At 35.7% G+C, this 18,662-nt stretch overlaps 1 long non-coding RNA gene across 1 annotated transcript in view; it reads left to right on the forward strand.

Moving 5' to 3' along the window:
• Window positions 1-815: 815 nt before the first annotated feature.
• LOC136832441 (uncharacterized) overlaps window positions 816-18,662 on the forward strand; it is a 203,903-nt gene continuing 186,056 nt past the window's right edge. Inside the window, exons 1-2 of the long non-coding RNA XR_010851208.1 lie at window positions 816-888; window positions 5,363-5,450. This is a non-coding gene — a long non-coding RNA (uncharacterized lncRNA). The remainder of the gene's footprint in view (window positions 889-5,362; window positions 5,451-18,662) is intronic.

Here is an 18,662-nt window from a genome sequence, read left to right on the forward strand (position 1 = left end):
AATGACAAAATGCTTTAGAATAAGCAAATAAATAAAGCTTTACCGAAATGCATGGTCATTGGTTTTTAAAAGTGAACGACGTCTTGTCTGAGTAGTGAGATGTATAAACTAGCACATGAGATGTTAGAAGAGTGTGTTAAAGGTCCTTATCCAACGTACTTCAGAACTGATGATTTGAAAGGTGCCGTAGCTTTTCGAAAAGGTAAAAAGACATCATTTTGGTGCATTCATTAGAGTCTACAGGTCTAATAGAACATTGGTGTAAGTGTTGCCACAACCAAGCACATACAACTCAGTAAGCAAGAAAGAGGTTTTTTGTTTAGTTGCATGGTATATAAAACGGCTATCGGATTTATGCATCCACTAGGGGTGACTTTTTTTAAATCATAATTTTTGTGTATGGTATGGTAGCAGAAATACTGTTATCTTTCTTGCAAGTTAGTCAAGAAAGGTTATTGAACTAAAGGGCTGCAGTGAATATTTGATCCAGCTCTTGAAAAGAGGTATAAGGGGCCTTTTTGAAGGTTTAGTCTAGATTATATAGATTCTTGTTTTTTCATCATTCCTTGTGGACATTTTCATGTCAATGAAGAATCTAACTTAATCACCCTGGGCAGGGCTGTTAATTAGTCCTTTATCTTTTTTTCTTGTATATAAAATTGCGTTTTGTTTCAAATAAGCTATTTGATATTACCATTTTACTTTCCCATTTCTTGTGCCTTGTACATGTTTATTTCTTTATATCATACGAAAAGGAACCATCGAAGTCTGTCAAGGTTTTGGTAGTCTCCAAAATAATTAGAGTCGCCGTCCGACGACATTTCAGTGTTGCCAGAAAGGTTTGGCGAGTGAAGAACCGGTAATGTGCGTGTGGTGCTTTTTAAACAGGTGGGCATTTCTGTTATCAGGTAATTTGAACTCGTATTTTGAGCTTTTACAAATTTAGCTTTAATTTACACATAAACCAGCTTCCTGTCACGCAAAGTAAATTCGCACGGAACGGTGTGGTAGGGGACACCAAAGTGCAAGCTAGCCTACAACCGTATACCTAACCTACGGTGGCTAGGTGAAGGGACACTTTATTTACTTATTTAGTTAGTTATGAGGACGGGCGAATCAGATTAGAACCCATTTTTAATTTCTTGGTCATTGGCTTGTCGAAGGGCTAAGGAATATTACACCTACCAATTCACAAATAAAATTTAAGGCCTTTTCCTTGTGTGGACGAGGTCGTGACGACTTGGTGCATATTGAAACTCATGTTTTATAGCTTTTGCACACTTGAACACGCCTGCTACACTGCAAAATTGTGACATTATAAACTCATATATTTATATATTGCCAAGTGTAATTTCTGGAACCGATACATAGAAGTTTATTGGTTTTGTGGAAAGAAAATTGTTGTGCCGGCTTTGGCTGTCCGGCTGCACTTTTTATGTCCACACTTTTTCTGTCCGCCCTCAGATCTTAAAACATTTTTTACTTGTTTTTCTCTTGCGACTGAAAGAGTACAGACTTGTGAAAGAAATCATGGGCGGACGGTTACAATTACCATCAAATATCGAATGCGATTCCTTCTACTTTATAAAAGTCACTTTCCTGATGAGATGGAAATAATGTGCAGAGCAAAAATTGGCGGCGTCGGTAACGTCCCGGTGTTCATTTTCATGAATCCCTGATCGTACAGGTCCATTGCCGAGGAATGGGAGGACCTGCCCATGGGTAGGCCTATAGTAATGCTTAGACCATGCTTTCTTTCAGTGGGTGTATCAGTTGAAGTCTCCATTATCGCTCTCCTTCCACTGCGAGACCTATACCGTATTCCCCCAGGCTTCTCCTTCTACTGCAATACCTGGTCTCCATCATCCCTTCCCTCCCATAGCAAAAACCTTACGCGATTCCTCCCCTTCGATAACTCTCCCCATGAAAACAGTCATCACTCACTGTTCTTCGGCGCGTATCGAATCTATTATTCCCAAGGGTGATCAAATTTACGACATCGCAAGCGCAAAAATGAGTGTGCTCGAGTTTAATATGATACTATTGGCTTCAGGTCATAACAACGTTATTAAACAGGCTCAGAGACCTAGCTCAAGAAATGGCTGAGAATTTTCCATTGGCGTGCGAACTTACTGCTTTTTATTTTCGGCCCTTCGAGAGGCGAGCCAATATCTGGAGGTGGGAAGGGATTAGCGAGCCGTTAATATCCTGTTGGTGATTTGTTAGTATAGGTTGCTGCTTTTACTTGAACTTATGTAAACGATGCTCTTAATAGATTTGTGAGCTTAATTTAAAAAGGGCTGGATGACACACCGCCGAGAACCTGATAACTTACGGAAACAAATTTAGGTGGCTCATTAATAAAAGTACATGGCGTTTTTACAAGTATGTCGCTATCATACTATGTCAGCATTAAAGCTAAACTGAGGTAACAGAGCCTTACATTGTTATTATAATGTTAGGCTCAATTGTGAGCCTAACTGCATTGTTTACAGATTAATGGTAAGACGATGAAAATTTGTTTATTCTAAAAGCAGCTCATAAAATTCGGGTATATAACAAATTATACATATATCTATCTATTATATATGTATATATATATATATATATATATATATATATATATATATATATATATATATATATATATATATATATATATGATGCTATGTTATGAAACATTACTTCTATCTTTTAGGCTTGTGTTTTCCTGTAAATTTCATTTCTTAGTACTAATATTGTTGCTGGCAGGACTCCATGAAACATTATTATTATTATTATAGCTGAAAAAGCATAAGAGGTGACTGATTTTTAAAGAATAAGTGAATTTTATGTGGAAGAGAACAGTCGGGGAGAACTAAGAGGGGTCATTGCTTTGTTGCTGCAAGTAACTTGGGGTAAGTGCCAGTGTTGCCACATTTCCACACCACTGACTTCCACGCTCGCCTAAATTTTATATTCATTCAACCCTTGACATGCTACAGCGTTAAATGATAATGAGACTCTTATATATAGATCTAAACATTAAATGCATTTACAATATCACTTTGCAAAGAACTTCCCTCATCAACTTAATCACAACCACTTTTTACATGTATTGAAAAATTAAATAGATTTAAGTTACTGTAATCGGAAACAAGATATCGTTCGATCGATTTCTGATGCTTGCACCATCATGTATTAGTACTCCCACTATATAACCGCAACTGCTGTAGCTGCTCGCACCGTCTTGTATTAGTAATACTTCTACAGCTGCAACTACTATAGCTGCTCGTACTGTCATATACTAGTACTACTATTACAGCTACAAGTGATACAGCTGTTCGTATGTCATGTAGTTCTCGAATAATAATAATAATAATAATAATAATAATAATAATAATAATAATAATAATAATAATAATAATAATAATAATGATAATAATTAATAATAATAATAATAATAATAGAATTCGTAATGAAATTTTGTAATAACAGAATTCTTGATGAAATTTCTTAATAATAGAAATCGTAAGGATATTTCGTAATAATAGAATTCATAATGAAAATCCGTTACAGTTTTACATAGTTTCAAATTGAGATGAAAGGCAGAGAAGCTTTTCATTTATTTATTTTTTTGGAAAGGATGGTTGGTTGGTTCAAATGTGTTTTTTTATTGTTTATCTTCTGGAAGGATTGTTGGTTGGTTTAGAAGTTTTTTTCTTATTTTGTTTATTTTTGGAAAGGATAGTTGGTTGGTTTAGAAGTGTTTTCTTTTGTTTATTTTTGGAAAGGACTGTTGCGGGTCGTTGCCAAGCTGGAGAAGAGGGGCGTAGGCCTAGCAACCTCATTCCCTTTATAGAAAAAACCTAATCTGAGAGCAGAAAAGTTTTTAAAACAACGTCCTCTTGAGCAAATCTCACTTAAGGGAAAAAAAAGTCAATTAAAAAACTTTCAAAGTCAAATTAAAAAAACTTTCAAACAGATTTTGCTATTATTTTTTTCTTGGCCACATGACAGATCCATGACGTCATAACCTTAATTGGGTTATAGTTAAGGACTGATGAGAGAGAGAGAGAGAGAGAGAGAGAGAGAGAGAGAGGAGAGAGAGAGAGAGAGAGAGTAAACGACATATTTTTATTCATAGATGGTACTGCTTTAATTAACTGGTTAATTACATTACGTACCAGTTGATTAATTTAATTATTAGCACATTAGATTGCGTTCTAGCCTCATTGCGACGCCACTGCCGTTCCCAACTGACTCCTAATGTCTGTTGCAAGTTCCAGAAATCTACGGGTGGTTAGCCACCCTTCCAAGCACTGACCAGGCTTGTTGGTATCACAGTCTTCACAGGCAGCCAATTAACGCCCGCAAAAGCGTCCTTTGCCAGACATAATCTCAAACTCGACTCTCGACTTTGATCCGGGCTGCAAATTCCTGAGATGTAGGCCTATGCCTAATAACGCACCAGCAGCCCCTGTTTGTGGGAAACAAAATGAGATTATTTTCAAGAAAATTCCGTGGTTAGTTTTTAAGATATGGCGTCCCGCTTTTTGCAGGGAGAGGTAGGCCCTTACTCGGTTACATCTCGGGATCCGGGCTTCTCATAAATCATTATTATTATATATTATTAGTATATTAATTTATAAATATATAGCGAAAGACGTAGTAAGTAAATCACCGTAGCTTTGACATACTTGGCTGATTCAATCCTTTCCGTACCCCATTACGGATAAAATCACGTAAACGCCGTTTGAGGTTCTCTTCAAATTTTGCGCGTCTTCGATTAGCGAGTACTATGAATATTCAAGAGGCGGTTGGTTGTTGCTCCTGGCCGAAGGAATTCGCTCCCAGCGCCCTGCTGTTTACATGCCAAGTCATGAACCGGCCGATTGAATTCTGTTTTATCAGATTGGGGACAAGAGGAGCGCGAGCGCGCGCGTGCGTGTGTGTGAACATCAGGATTTTGCATATGACATAATGAATACCACTTTCATTCTATTTATAAAGTTTAACAGGACAATGTGGAACTTGTCAGTTTTAAATATTTGTTGAACACATGTAAGACCAGTTTTTTGGTAAATAGTAGTTTCCCTGTTCTTAAGTCAACACGTGTGTGTGTGTGTGTGTGTGTGTGTGTGTGTATGTGTGCGTTTATACTTTACTTTTGATAAAGTTAACTGTTTATCTGTCCATGATCTGTTATGTGTGACTTCTGGAAATATTGGACTGCCTGTTTGACACACACTAACACACATATATATATATATATATATATTTATATATTATATAAAATTTCCTCATACTATATGATCTCTTTCTTACTGATCCTTCTTGCAATTCTTCATCCAGGCTAATAATACCTTTCTTCTTTTCACAGGGAACTCTTCAGGCGAGTCCATGAACTATTTAAAGAAAGTCTGCTCCAATAGACTCGGTCGGTGTTCACAGCTACACGGGATTACCAGGTAAAATTTCTTTGTATTACTTTTTTTGCTTATTTTGTCATTATTATCTTCTCTGTTTAGATGGCAATACCTTAAGGAACTTATATATCACATATTACAATATATGAATTTATTTTATCTCCTGTAATTTTCCAGTGGTTCATTATTACCGCCATTTAAGTGTATTTGAGAATGTCGTTTGAGACAGAAATACTAGTACTTGGACACTCAGGATCTCTGGCGATAGGATTTTTGGTGTTAGGATCTCAGGTAGTAGGGTATCGAACCAAGGCTCTCAGGTAATAGGAACTGTGGTACTAGAATCTCTGTCATTAGGTTCTCTGGTCCAAGGATCTCGATACTAAGGCATCTGGCGTCAGGATCTCTGGTACCAAGGTCGTGGCCCTAGGATTTCTGCAAATAGAATCTTTGGCATTTACAAGGAACTCTGGCAATAGAATTTCTGGCGCTGGGAATGCTTACTTTAGGATCTCAGATAATAAGGTCTCTGGAATCAGATATCTGCTATCTCTGTGGCTGCGATCTCTGGTATATTGAATGTCTGGTACTAGCAACTGTGGGACTGGCAGGTTTGGGGTTACGATCACTAGTACTAGGCTATCTGGCATATAGGATCTCTGGTACCGGGAACCGTGGGACTAGGAGCTCTAGCGTTAGGATTGTTTTTGGTACTAGGCCATCTGGTGTAGGATCTCTGGTACCAGGAACTTTGGGACTAGGAAATCTGGCGTTAGGATCACTGGTACTATGCTGTTTGGAATAGGATCTCTGGTACCAGGCTCTCGATACTAGGATCTCTTGTACTAGGATTTCTGGGACTAGGTTTCACATACGAAGGCAAGAAGAAGTACGAGAACTGAACACTGAACTTAAAAACCAAGACTTATATTACAGCCTTAATATTTTCTCTGCTTTGTTATTTTTTGCTATATTTTTTAAGGGTTGAGTTAAGAAGTGACAAACATACAATGACCCTTCTGTCAGTCACGAGAGCATGGGAAAAGAGTAATTAATGACTTCGTACTAAAAATACTCTTCATTTTTCGTATTGTGGTTAGGACATGGGTCCAAATAAAACCAGCCGTTCCAAAGCTCCCGGGAATGTTTTCCAATTCTCGACGTCAATATTACACAACAACAGTATGATCATGTAATTTTTGTCTTTATGTACTTTTAACGTTAGTTTGAGGTAGCAGTAATAGTAATATAATGAGAATAATGTAGAGATTCTTCTCAGTAGACTGAAGAAGTTTAACCCAAACTAGTCTATTCCCAGTTCAGTGATGTCACGTCTCCTACTTATTACCAATAAATCAAAAACAGTAGAAGCAAAACAACATTAATGGAAATAGAGCGAGAAGAACAATAGTTATAATAATGACGTAGGTGTTAATATTAACATTAATGGAATAGTTATAATAATGACGTAGGTGTTAATAATAACAATTATTGGTACGACAACAACAGCAATAATAACGGGACGTCATTATTATTATTTATAACGATAAAATGTCCTTGCGAGATAAATATATCTGAAGTATTATGCTACCCACTCTCTCTCTCTCTCTCTCTCTCTCTCTCTCTTCTTGCAGTTATATTGGCTATAAATAGCTGCCATTTCATTCTGAATGAAAATCGTATCGCGAACGTATTTGATAATTTAGTACAATTGAATAAGATAAGGAAAAAACAAAATGAATGACCTCAAAGTGAGACTCGGTCTAGTGGCTCCGGTATCCCAATATAGCAGCGATGACGTTACTAGTGGGATGGAAACAAGGTCCTTTTCCCCCTCTCTCTCTCTCGCTCTCTCTTTTTGTTGTACTTGTTTGTGCAGATTTCTTCGAGGTTTGCGTGCGCTCTCTTTTCTCTCTCTCTCTCTCTCTCTCTCTCTCTCTCTCTCTCTCATTTAGGACATGGGAAAATAGCGTTTATGACAATTACAGTAGGTAATCGACTGTCTTAGAAGGTAACGACAGATGAGATGAGTTTAAGCCACGTAACACTCGCACACACACACACACACACACACACACACACACACACACACACAGACTCCCATATATAAATGTGTATGTGTGCATGTGCACAAACAGCACATACACCCTCAGTTCAGCCACTTGTTATTTGGAGGTCTGTGCCAAGGTCTGCGTTTCCCTCGCGCTTTGATTAACATAATCAGCAAGGCTCTCTCATGAATTGCGAATAAGGACAAGGCTAGCTGACATTAGACCCATGTGCTGTAAGTGAGAAAATGGATATTATCCGGAATTCTCTATTATCTTGTACTGCTAGTTATATCCATATTATTATTATTATTATTATTATTATTATTATTATTATTATTATTATTATTATCTTAAAACTGTCTGATCGGTTTTGGCGCCAAAATTCCCCCGCCGATTTTGGAGCCAAGGTCGCTGGATGAAGCATAGTCATAACTCATTCGCGATCCGTTGGACAATATTATTATTATTATTATTATTATTATTATTATTATTATTATTATTATTATTATTATTATTATTATTATTATTATTATAATAATAATAATAATAATAATACAATAATAATAATAATAATAATAATAATAATAATAATAATAATAATTTCATATTTCAGAAGTAAAAACCACAAGTTAAATAGCATCGTAATGTAGACCTATTGACTCTGTCAACCCACAGAGAAGAGGGTGAACTCCTACACGCTTCTCGTTCCTGTCCTTCTATGCAAGTTTAAGACAACACGATATTCTTGAGAGTATTTTAGGATTCCAAGACGTTTTAAAGATAATTTTATCTCCTGGTTCTTGACCCTTCACCTTATACTCGTACTCTGTACATTATACCGGTGAAAGTATTCCGATGATAGATTTCAATTCTAATATAATGTTAATTTCTGTTCCCCGTTCTTCTTATATCTCGTACGTACCCTAAGCCCTCTGCGTTTGCTTCGTTTCAGTTTTGGGGGGATAAGAGAGAGAGAGAGAGAGAGAGAGAGAGAGAGAGAGAAGAGAGAATATCCGGCGCTAGCCCGTTTAAAGCTGAGTTCACCCCTCGCGGTCATTACGATCCTCTTGCGTCTCGGTTGGTTCCGGGCCTTATTGTGACCCGCTGTTAGTTGTAGGGTTTGGTATAGTATGAGGGTTCGTAATGTGCTCTCTCTCTCTTGCAGTGGTTTAGAAATTGCCTTATTGTGACTCTTTGCTGTTTGAAAGGTGAAAGGTTTCTGACAAGAGTTCGCAGTGCTATCTCTCTCTCTTTCTCTCCTTCCCAAGTTTCATATGAGAGATTTGATTAATTTATGAAAATGAAAACGAGAGACCATCCGTCCATGGTTCAAGTCATAACTACTGCTATTAGGAAACAGAAACCTACCACCACGAACCGCTATATCGAAAAGAGATAAATCTCTGGCAGAAGCAGACATCCACACCGGAGAACAGTATTCTAGTGAAGGAAGCACAGATGTCTTAAAACAGGTTGCACTGATTTTTCACTGTTATAAATACATGAGGCTGTTACGAGCAGTACCTAACTTTCGTGCGGCATTTGCTGAAACTTTCATTGAATGTTTCTCAAAAGTAAGATGTGAATCAAAAGCTACACCTAGAGTAGTTACAGCTTCAGACTCATTTAGCAGTGGCCCATCCACCTGAAGGGGAGGATGGGGTGGAAGATCAGCAGGAGATCTACTAATCAATAGTATTTTTGCTTTACTGGAGTTCAGCCTCATACCCCACCGACTACACTATTCACTGAACCGGTCCATGTCCCGACTGAGACTGAGAGCAGCTTCATTTCTCATAAGTGGAGACTTGGCTACACCCACAAGTGTTGCATCACTGGCATACTGAACAATCTTGTTTTCCAGGCCAACCACCATACCGCTTGTATACACTTAAAGTAATAGTGGACCAAGAACACTACCCTGCGGAACTCCGGAAACAGTAGGTCTTGGTTCGCTAAATATCCCATCAACGGCTAACTCTCTGCTGCCTGCCTGTAAGGAAATCTTGAAGTACTCCTTAAACATATCCACCCACTCCAAGATTCTGAAGTTTATAAATAAGTGCCTTATGATTTACTAAATCGAAAGCAGCACTAAAATCTCTTTGAATTACTCTGCACTCAAAACCCTTATCAAGGTTCTCTTGCGAATGGCATGTCAAGTCTAAAAGATCATCTCAGGTAGCTAACTGCTTTCTATATGCATATTGACCATCAGCTAACAATCCCTTAGATTCCACATAAAAGTGGCTTAAAAATAAGTTTTTCAGAAACTTTGAAGAGCACAGGGAGAATAGAAATTAGCCTGTAGTTACCGCAGGGCAACTGCATCCAGGTAATTCCTTGGGTGCAGTTGCCCTCAGGTTCCAACTTCTTTTATGACTTGTATGGCGTAGCGGGCACGCGCCTTTGCCTTTCAATTGAAAGACATGGGTTCGATCCTGACGTGAGTCAGGAATTTATTTCTGTTCCACACGTGATTGTGTGCTGAATTTCTGTATATTCAACGTCACTGAAATATGAAGTATTGCGGAGGAATATTATGCTATATGGTGCACCTTACACCAGAATCTGGCGTTCTGATGCAAGCTGCAATGAGTCGTAACGAGGTCTGCAGTGATTTGCTATGATTTCTCTAATGTTTTTTATTATCATAATTATTATCTTTATTTGTTCTGTATTTGGACACCAAGTGGATAGGGGCATTTGGATCCTACCGGCCCCGTGTGTTTGCGTCCTGTGAGGAAGTTTGACCTTCTTTATAGGATATATATATATATATATCAGGCCTCTTTTATTTGTATTAGTGCTATTGTTTTTTATACGTTATCATGTGATTCCATAATGAAATACACTGTCCTCTGGGAAAGAATTTATATACGTAATATATATAGTTTATATACAGTATATATATATATATATATATTATTTATATATTTATATATAAATATATGTAATATATTTATATTTTATATATAAAATATATATATTATAAAATATATATATATATATATATATATATATACAGTATATATAAATATATATATTATATATAAAATATAAATATATATATATAAATTATATATATATGATTATATATATACCTTTAGATTTTTTCTAAGAAGACAGTGAATTTCGTCATGGAATCACATGGCAACTGTAGAAAAAAAAAGAAGTAACCAATGAAGACCACAAATTTCTGATACATCTTAGAAGGAAGACCAACTTCCTCCCGAAAACGGAAACACACGGGAAAGATTCTAAAAATAACCCGCCTGAGTAGGCCTATCCACTTGGGATCCAAATATAGAACGAATCAAGAATAAAGGCAATAATTATTATGGAAAAACAGGAAAACCAGAAGGAGAAATACTGGTATAACCCGGAAGAAAAGACGGTCATTGCAAATCGAGTACCCTTTAACGATACGGAAAGGGCTGGCTGGCTATACGATTAAAAAACCCGTGACGTAAGTGTGACGTCATCCGCGCATCATAGCCACACCCCCGCTTGGACTAGTGCGTGGAATTCCCGGGACGAGGAGAGAGAGAGAGAGAGAGAGAGAGAGAGAGAGAGAGAGAGAGAGAGAGAGAGTGTTGCCGAATTTGACTGCTTAAAGCTGTCCTCTTCGCCACTTGGACACCGGCGTACTCAGATGCGTTTAGATTGGGAGTGCTTAGATGAGGTGTTGTGGGTCAGGTGTACGGATTGAGCTTGAAATTAAAATGGCTTTAGATTGAAAGACCTTTTTTCCACGGAAAATAAAGCCTGAAAAATGTCTCCAGTAGTGATGGCACCTAATGGAGAATAACAAATAATTAATGTAATTTCTGTGGGTCTGGTAAGAACATATATATATATATATATATATATATATATATATATATATATATATATATATATATATATATATATATATATATATAAAATATATATATATATATATACATATATATATACATATATATAAATGTGTGTATATATACATACATATACACATACATATACATATACGTATACAGTTTGCAGGGGTGAGCTATAATAACAAGACAAACTCTTCAGATGGTGAAATTATAACCTTTGAACGTGGAGAAGAGAACGTGGATTCCAGCACGTTCGCCGTTCCTTACCTAAAGGGAGCTACTGATGTCACTGCTAGCAGTAATACCAATATTATTAGGAGAAGGAGCCTCTTTGGTCATGTAATAATAATAATAATAATAATGATAATAGTGATGAATATCATCGCTTTATTGTAACTGTGAGTTGGGTGATATATATACATGTATTTATATATATAACTATTATATATATTTATATATGTATTTGTTTATACATGGACATATGAATTTGATGTATTTACACATTTGCCCACATACACAAAACCACATACCATGAGGTATATTTGTAGTATACATAGTAAAGATATCTTCATATTGGTTAAACACATACCAAGAAGTATATCTAAGAACATAGTAAAGATCTATTTTGAAACACATAAGTATATCATAGTAAAGTAAATATATCTTCATATTGGTTAAACACATAGCAAGAAGTGTATCTATAGTATACACAGTAAATATATCTTCATAATGGTTAAACACATAAGAAGTATATCTATAATATACATAGTAAATATATCTACATATTGGTTAAATACATACCAAGAAGTATATTACAGTTTACATAGTAAATATATCTACCTATTGGTTAGGCACTTAGCAAGAAATGTATCTATAGTATACATAGTAAGTATATCTTCACATTGGTTAAACACATAACAAGAAGTATATCTTTAGTAGACACAGCACATATACCTTCATACCGGTTAAACATATACCATGAAGTATATTCGTATCATATGTGGTACCATACTCTCATGTTGGTTTGTGAAAACATTACTATGACGGTTTTTTCTTTTTATTTTCTCTGATTGTGGGGGGAAATTGATCCTCATATCCGGTCTGAAACTAGCCCGGAAACTCCGAACATCACAAGCGAATTTATATCTTCTGGTTGTCTGACTGTTTCCGTCGCTTGCAGAAGTTTGTTCTGGAATTGGGGAGAGAGAGAGAAAGAAAAAAAGTTGAATATAATCTTAGTTTAACCAGACCACTGAGCTGATTAACAGCTCTCCTAGGGCTGGGGAAGGAGAGAGAGAGAGAGAGAGAGAGAGAGAGAGAGAGAGAGAGAGAGAGAGAGAGAGAGAGAGAGAGTTGTTGCATGGTGTCAACTTTGGGATAAACAGATGTGGATGTATTGTATATATGAAATATATATGGGTATAACGCATATATATATATATATATATATATATATATATATATATATATATATATATATATATATATATATATATGTGTAGTGTGTATAACGCTTATATATATAAATTTATTTATTTATTTATATATCACCATCAAAGTTTTGGTTATAGAAAAAAAAACGTTAGAGAAAAGTTGATACTTTATTGGTTTTCAAAGAACTAACTTACCAACGGCGTCTGAGTGAGCCCTTTGGTCACCCATCCAAGGGCAGACTAAGACAAACGTGGCATGTAACATTCATTAAGCGAAAATGTGCTTGAAAGAATAGCAAGTTTTTTCTTAGGCGCAACGGCTTATTGGTAAAAAAATGGACACGAACACACACACACGCACACACACACATGCACTCTCTCTATGCATCAGATGGCGTGGGCAAGCACTCGTCCTTTTGATGAAGAAAGGTTGGCCTGCCAATTGTTTCAACAAACAAGGAGGCAACCAAGCGCTTTTAACCACCGTAAATAAACTTGAAAGTGAACAGTTTTACCTGCGTAAATTCACGTATGTCATAGTTCCCTGCATGAAAAGCCTCGGGAATATATTTCTGAGTGACGACATTCGACGTCCGTCCGTCTGGTTGACTTGGGAAAAAGTGAGCTTATTGTCAATTGGACAAAAAAGTATTGAAGGTGGCGTGACACGGCGGATTCTTTTGTTTTGTCACGTTCTTTCATCGTTTTATAAATTTGTAACAAGTTGCCAGCGCTTTTTTTATGTTGGCATAGAATTAAAGTCAAGCACCCTCACTGTGGAATAGGAATAATATTTTATCAATAATAGGATGTTAAAACATACCATATTACATGCTAACGTGGTATCGCCAGCACATGCATTCAGTACGTGCACTCAGACCTATGATGTTGGTACGGCAAACACGTGATTTCATTAAGTCTAAACCTTATTTTAGCTTAGATTTAAGGTAGGCCTAAACAAACTTAGCTGGCCTTCCATTACGCCAAAACATCGGGGGACCTCAACTGCCATTTATTCATTCATAAAAATCAGGTTTCGTGAAAATAAATTCCCGCCAATGGGAAAACGCGTGAGGCTTACTGGAACAATGGTAATGAATCGGTGGCCGCTATTGGGAACCGCCTAGACTATAAATGATTTGCTGATTGACTCCGGCCGTAAAAATGATGTCACAGCATCAGAGGTCATTGTGCAAGTTGTATTTTAGGTAATTCAAACTATGGGGATTTCCCACGCACATGAATTTGACGTCAGGAACAAATAGCTCTCCACCCGAGAGACTGTACGAGTGACAAAGTACTAGGCCTATGCGTGGGTTGGTAGATTGGCTGGTTAGGGTACTCGTTGAGTAAGATGGAACTGTTGTTAGTATCTTGGTGTGTGTGAGAGAGAGAGAGAGAGAGAGAGAGAGAGAGAGAGAGAGAGAGAGAGAGATGTAAAACAGTTTCCATTGTAACTGTCATTGTAGCCTGTTTAGTACGAGTTACATGGTGCTATGCGTGGGTTACTAGATTGGCTAGTAGGCTTCTCGTTGAGCAAGACAGAACTGTTATTTGTAGCATGAGAGAGAGAGAGAGAGAGAGAGAGAGAGAGAGAATAAAGATTTGGTTTACATATCTCTCAGTAAAGAGGGAGTTCGTTATAACTTCAGGAAATAAAATAACGGCCATACCGCCTCAGCAGTCAGTCGTTTTACCACAAAACCAGCGAAGTTAAAAACCTTACCAGATTTTGCGTGGCCATAGCAGTAATTCCACGTAACCGCTGTAATATTATAAGGTGTCCTATTCAGTATGTGTATCTGACATTATACGAAGTCTAACGAGATTTTACGATTGCGCAATCAGAACTTTGGCCATTCAAACAATGCGCAACCATTTGTAACAATCTCCATTCCGCGCATTTCTGCTCATCTCGAAATAATGACATGGGAATTTCAGACATAATATCAAACAAATTTTTCGTTTTTGTTTTGGGAAACTCGGTCGTGACCTTTGAACCTTGTCGTCTCAGTTGATTGGTTTGAGTCCAGATATCCAAACCAAGCATCTCAAGGACCTGAATAACATTTTACCTCTCCCACGGGCTGCCTTCGGACAAAAGCACGTGCTGGCACAAGGCCAACCAACCAACTTTGAAATAATAATAATAATAATAATAATAATAATAATAATTAATAGAAATAATATGTAATAATAATATGATAAATATTATAAATAATAATAATAATAATAATATTATTATTATTATTATTATTATTATTATTATTATTATTATTATTATTATTATAAAAATGGAAAACGTATCCATAAATTCGTTTGCTTATTTTGGATAATAATAATAATAATAATAATAATAATAATAATAATAATAATAATAATGTACACAATAATAATAATAATGAAGAAGAAGAAGAAGAAGAAGAAGAAGAAGAAGAAGAAGAAGAAGAAGAAGAAGAAGAAGAAGAAGAAGAAGAAGACCATCCCTGCCTTACCTGTCCACTTAAGAAAACTAATTTATAGAAACCGCCAGGTCTCTCTGGGATTGAAAATCCCCCTCCATCCGATTTTCCAGATGGTTGAAGGCCCAGAATGTCCCTTAAGTGGACCCAAAATGGAAATTCAACGTCCGGAAGATTCTCCCTCCCCCCATTTTTTATAGGCCCAGTTTTATGTTCGAGAAATGTATTTGTAGTTTTCAAAAGGAGCTATTTTATTATTTTTTAAAATGTTTTTGAAAGGGTACAAACATTCAGAGGGAAAAGGCTTGATAGAATGGAGGCAGCTGTCACAAGGTGGAAGAATAGTGGAGATGGAGAGATATGTAAATAAATGAATAAATAAATAGATACATAAGTAAAAGAAAGAAAGAAATACAAAATAAATAAAAGTTAACAAAAAACGTTAAATTGTCATTATTATTATTATTAATACTATTATTATTTGATGATTATTATTGTTGTTACTATTATTGCCATTATTATTATTGTGATAAAGATAGGAAATGGAGGTATTTCTTATGAATAAATAGAAAGATAAATAAATAAAGCGGAAGTGAAATAAGAAAGAGAAAAGAGAAAGAAAAGCTAACAAAAGCATATTATTATTATTATTATTATTATTATTATTATTATTATTATTATTATTATTATTATTATTATTATTATTATTATTAGCGGAATAAAGATAGGAAATAGAGATATGTCATGTGAATAAAAAGTAAATGAATGAATAAATAAATCAGAAAAAGAAAGGAAGAAAGGAAAGTTAACAATAATACATTGTTATTATTATTATTTATTATTATTATTATTATTATTATTATTATTATTATTATTATTATTATTATTATTATTATTATTATTATTATTAAAAAGATGTTCAAATACTTATATGAAATACGGCCTAAAAGAGGCACTAGCTTCCATAGTCAATGCATGTTAACATACTTGGCTGGCTGCCCATGATCAATACCTCGCGGTGGTATAAGGCCAGTTTGATCTCCAAAAAATGCAAATAAAAAAAAAACATCGAAATATACTTTGTGTTAGGATGACTGAAGTAATACTTTGTTTGTTGTTTGTCTGTTAGCCTACATTGTTTCCTTTTTTTTCACACGATGGCATTCCATTGTGTAGATATATATATATTATTTTTTTATTGTGAAAAGCGTCATAACCGGATGTGCATTTAGGCTTCATCAGAAATGCATCTGACATCACCAGCAACCTTTTATCGGCGGATATATATATATATATATATATATATATATATATATATATATATATATATATATATATATATATATATGTGTGTGTGTGTGTGTGTGTGTTTATAATATACATGATATATATTATATATGTATGTATATATATATGTATATATACATATATATTTACATGTATATACATATATATATATATATATATATATATATATATATATATATATATATATATATATATGTGTGTGTGTGTGTGTGTGTGTATATGTGTGTGTGTGTACAGTACATACACAAACAGGTACATATATATATATATATATATATATATATATATATATATATATATATATATATATATATATATATATATATATATATATATATATATATACATATATATACACACACACACAATATAAAATCTCTCGAATGGTTGATTCAGCGATGACTTATGTCAATCGAAAATCGAATTTTCACGAGAGCACGTTATCGTGACTTCGGTTTTCCGAGAACTCGACTTGATCATCTAGTTCTCTGCGAACTCACAGTTCGCCTGACTGACCTTAGGCTGAGATAGAACGTTACGTCGAATACGGGGAAGAAACGCTTTAGATCAAACGTTACGTCGAATACGGGGAAGAAACGCTTTAGATCAGTTTATTGAAATCTCCTGCCGACCACTGTGAATTTGTTATGCTCCCGAATGCCAAGCTCAAAATAGCATTTAGTGTCCAGCTCACTGTGCCTCGGGAATACCTTACGTCCAAGGGGGATTATAATTGGTAAAGGCTTCGTCGCCGGATGGATTCGAACCGTTGCCAGGTACAGGAACAAGGGTAGACGGTGATTTTGACCACTGAGCTCTCAAGATATACAGTATATATGTATGTATATAAAGATATATATATATATATATATATATATATATATATATATATATATATATATATATATATATATATATATATATATATATATATATATATATATATATATATATATATATATATATATATATATATATATATATACGATTAACGGGGAGAGGGAAATTAATTAGCTTTCCTTATCGCTTATTGGCCTTGTGGAAAGGGGCTCCGTCACTGTAAACTCAGGAGGCAAACTAAAATTCAGTAGACCCTTTCTGGAGTAGCGTCAATACAGCATCACCAACGCCTATCTGCAATATGGAGAGATTACCGAGATTGATGCTAATGGACGTGCACAATGGTAGACATGCTGTAAGTGGCCTATATTAGCGGAAGGCTAAGGGGTGGACTTTGTATTTAGAGATGAACTCAAGGCAGTCTCCAGCGCCTGCAAAATGGCGGCTGGGTCATGTATCCAAGTCGTTCACAAATCTCGCTTCAAGGAAGGGGCGGGCGAATGGCGCAGGTGACTGTGTATTGCCTTGGGGTATCCCCGGCCGTTAATTGGATAAAAACGTGAAGTAACATTAGCTACACGGCCCCAGTGTAATTTTAATGATAATATAATAAATGTTGTTTTGATACTGCGCATTTATGTAATATATATATATATATATATATATATATATATATATATATATATATATATATATATATATATACATATACACGTTAGTGTTTTCCTCCTCCCACTTTTTGGCCACGGTTCCCCTCTTGCTCCCCACCCCACCCCTCCTACACGATAACCTCAAGGGATCATCACAGTATTGATCGGGGGGCTAAAATAGCTGCCGGAAAAACCCCCCCCTTTATTTATACGGCGACCTAAAAATATCCACGACTGTATATCACACACTAATCTCCGACGGCGGTTGCCCCCTAGTCGCTGCGAGGGACTGCTGGTCTCAGCTCGCCCGGTCTCTCTCTCTCTCTCTCCTCGGCTCTCTCTCTCTCTCTCTCTTCCTCTCTCACCTCTCTCTCTCTGTGTGGAGTGGTCATTGAATTTTGAATGCTGGTATTTTTTTTTTTGGCTAACTCCTGGTGATATGACGCGGTAAGTTCTCTCTCTCTCTATTTTCTCTCTCTCTCTCTCTCTCTCTCTCTCTCTCTCTCTCTCTATTTATGGTAGGAATTGTACTGGAATTTTCAATTTTTTGGTTAATTCTGTTGATGTGAAATATAATTTTTCTTTCTTTTATACTCTCTCTCTCTCTCTCTCTCTCTCTTGTCTCTCTTGAATTGTTCATTGATTTT

The sequence above is a fragment of the Macrobrachium rosenbergii genome, chromosome 49, assembly GCF_040412425.1.
Source record: "Macrobrachium rosenbergii isolate ZJJX-2024 chromosome 49, ASM4041242v1, whole genome shotgun sequence".
NCBI lineage: Eukaryota > Metazoa > Arthropoda > Malacostraca > Decapoda > Palaemonidae > Macrobrachium > Macrobrachium rosenbergii.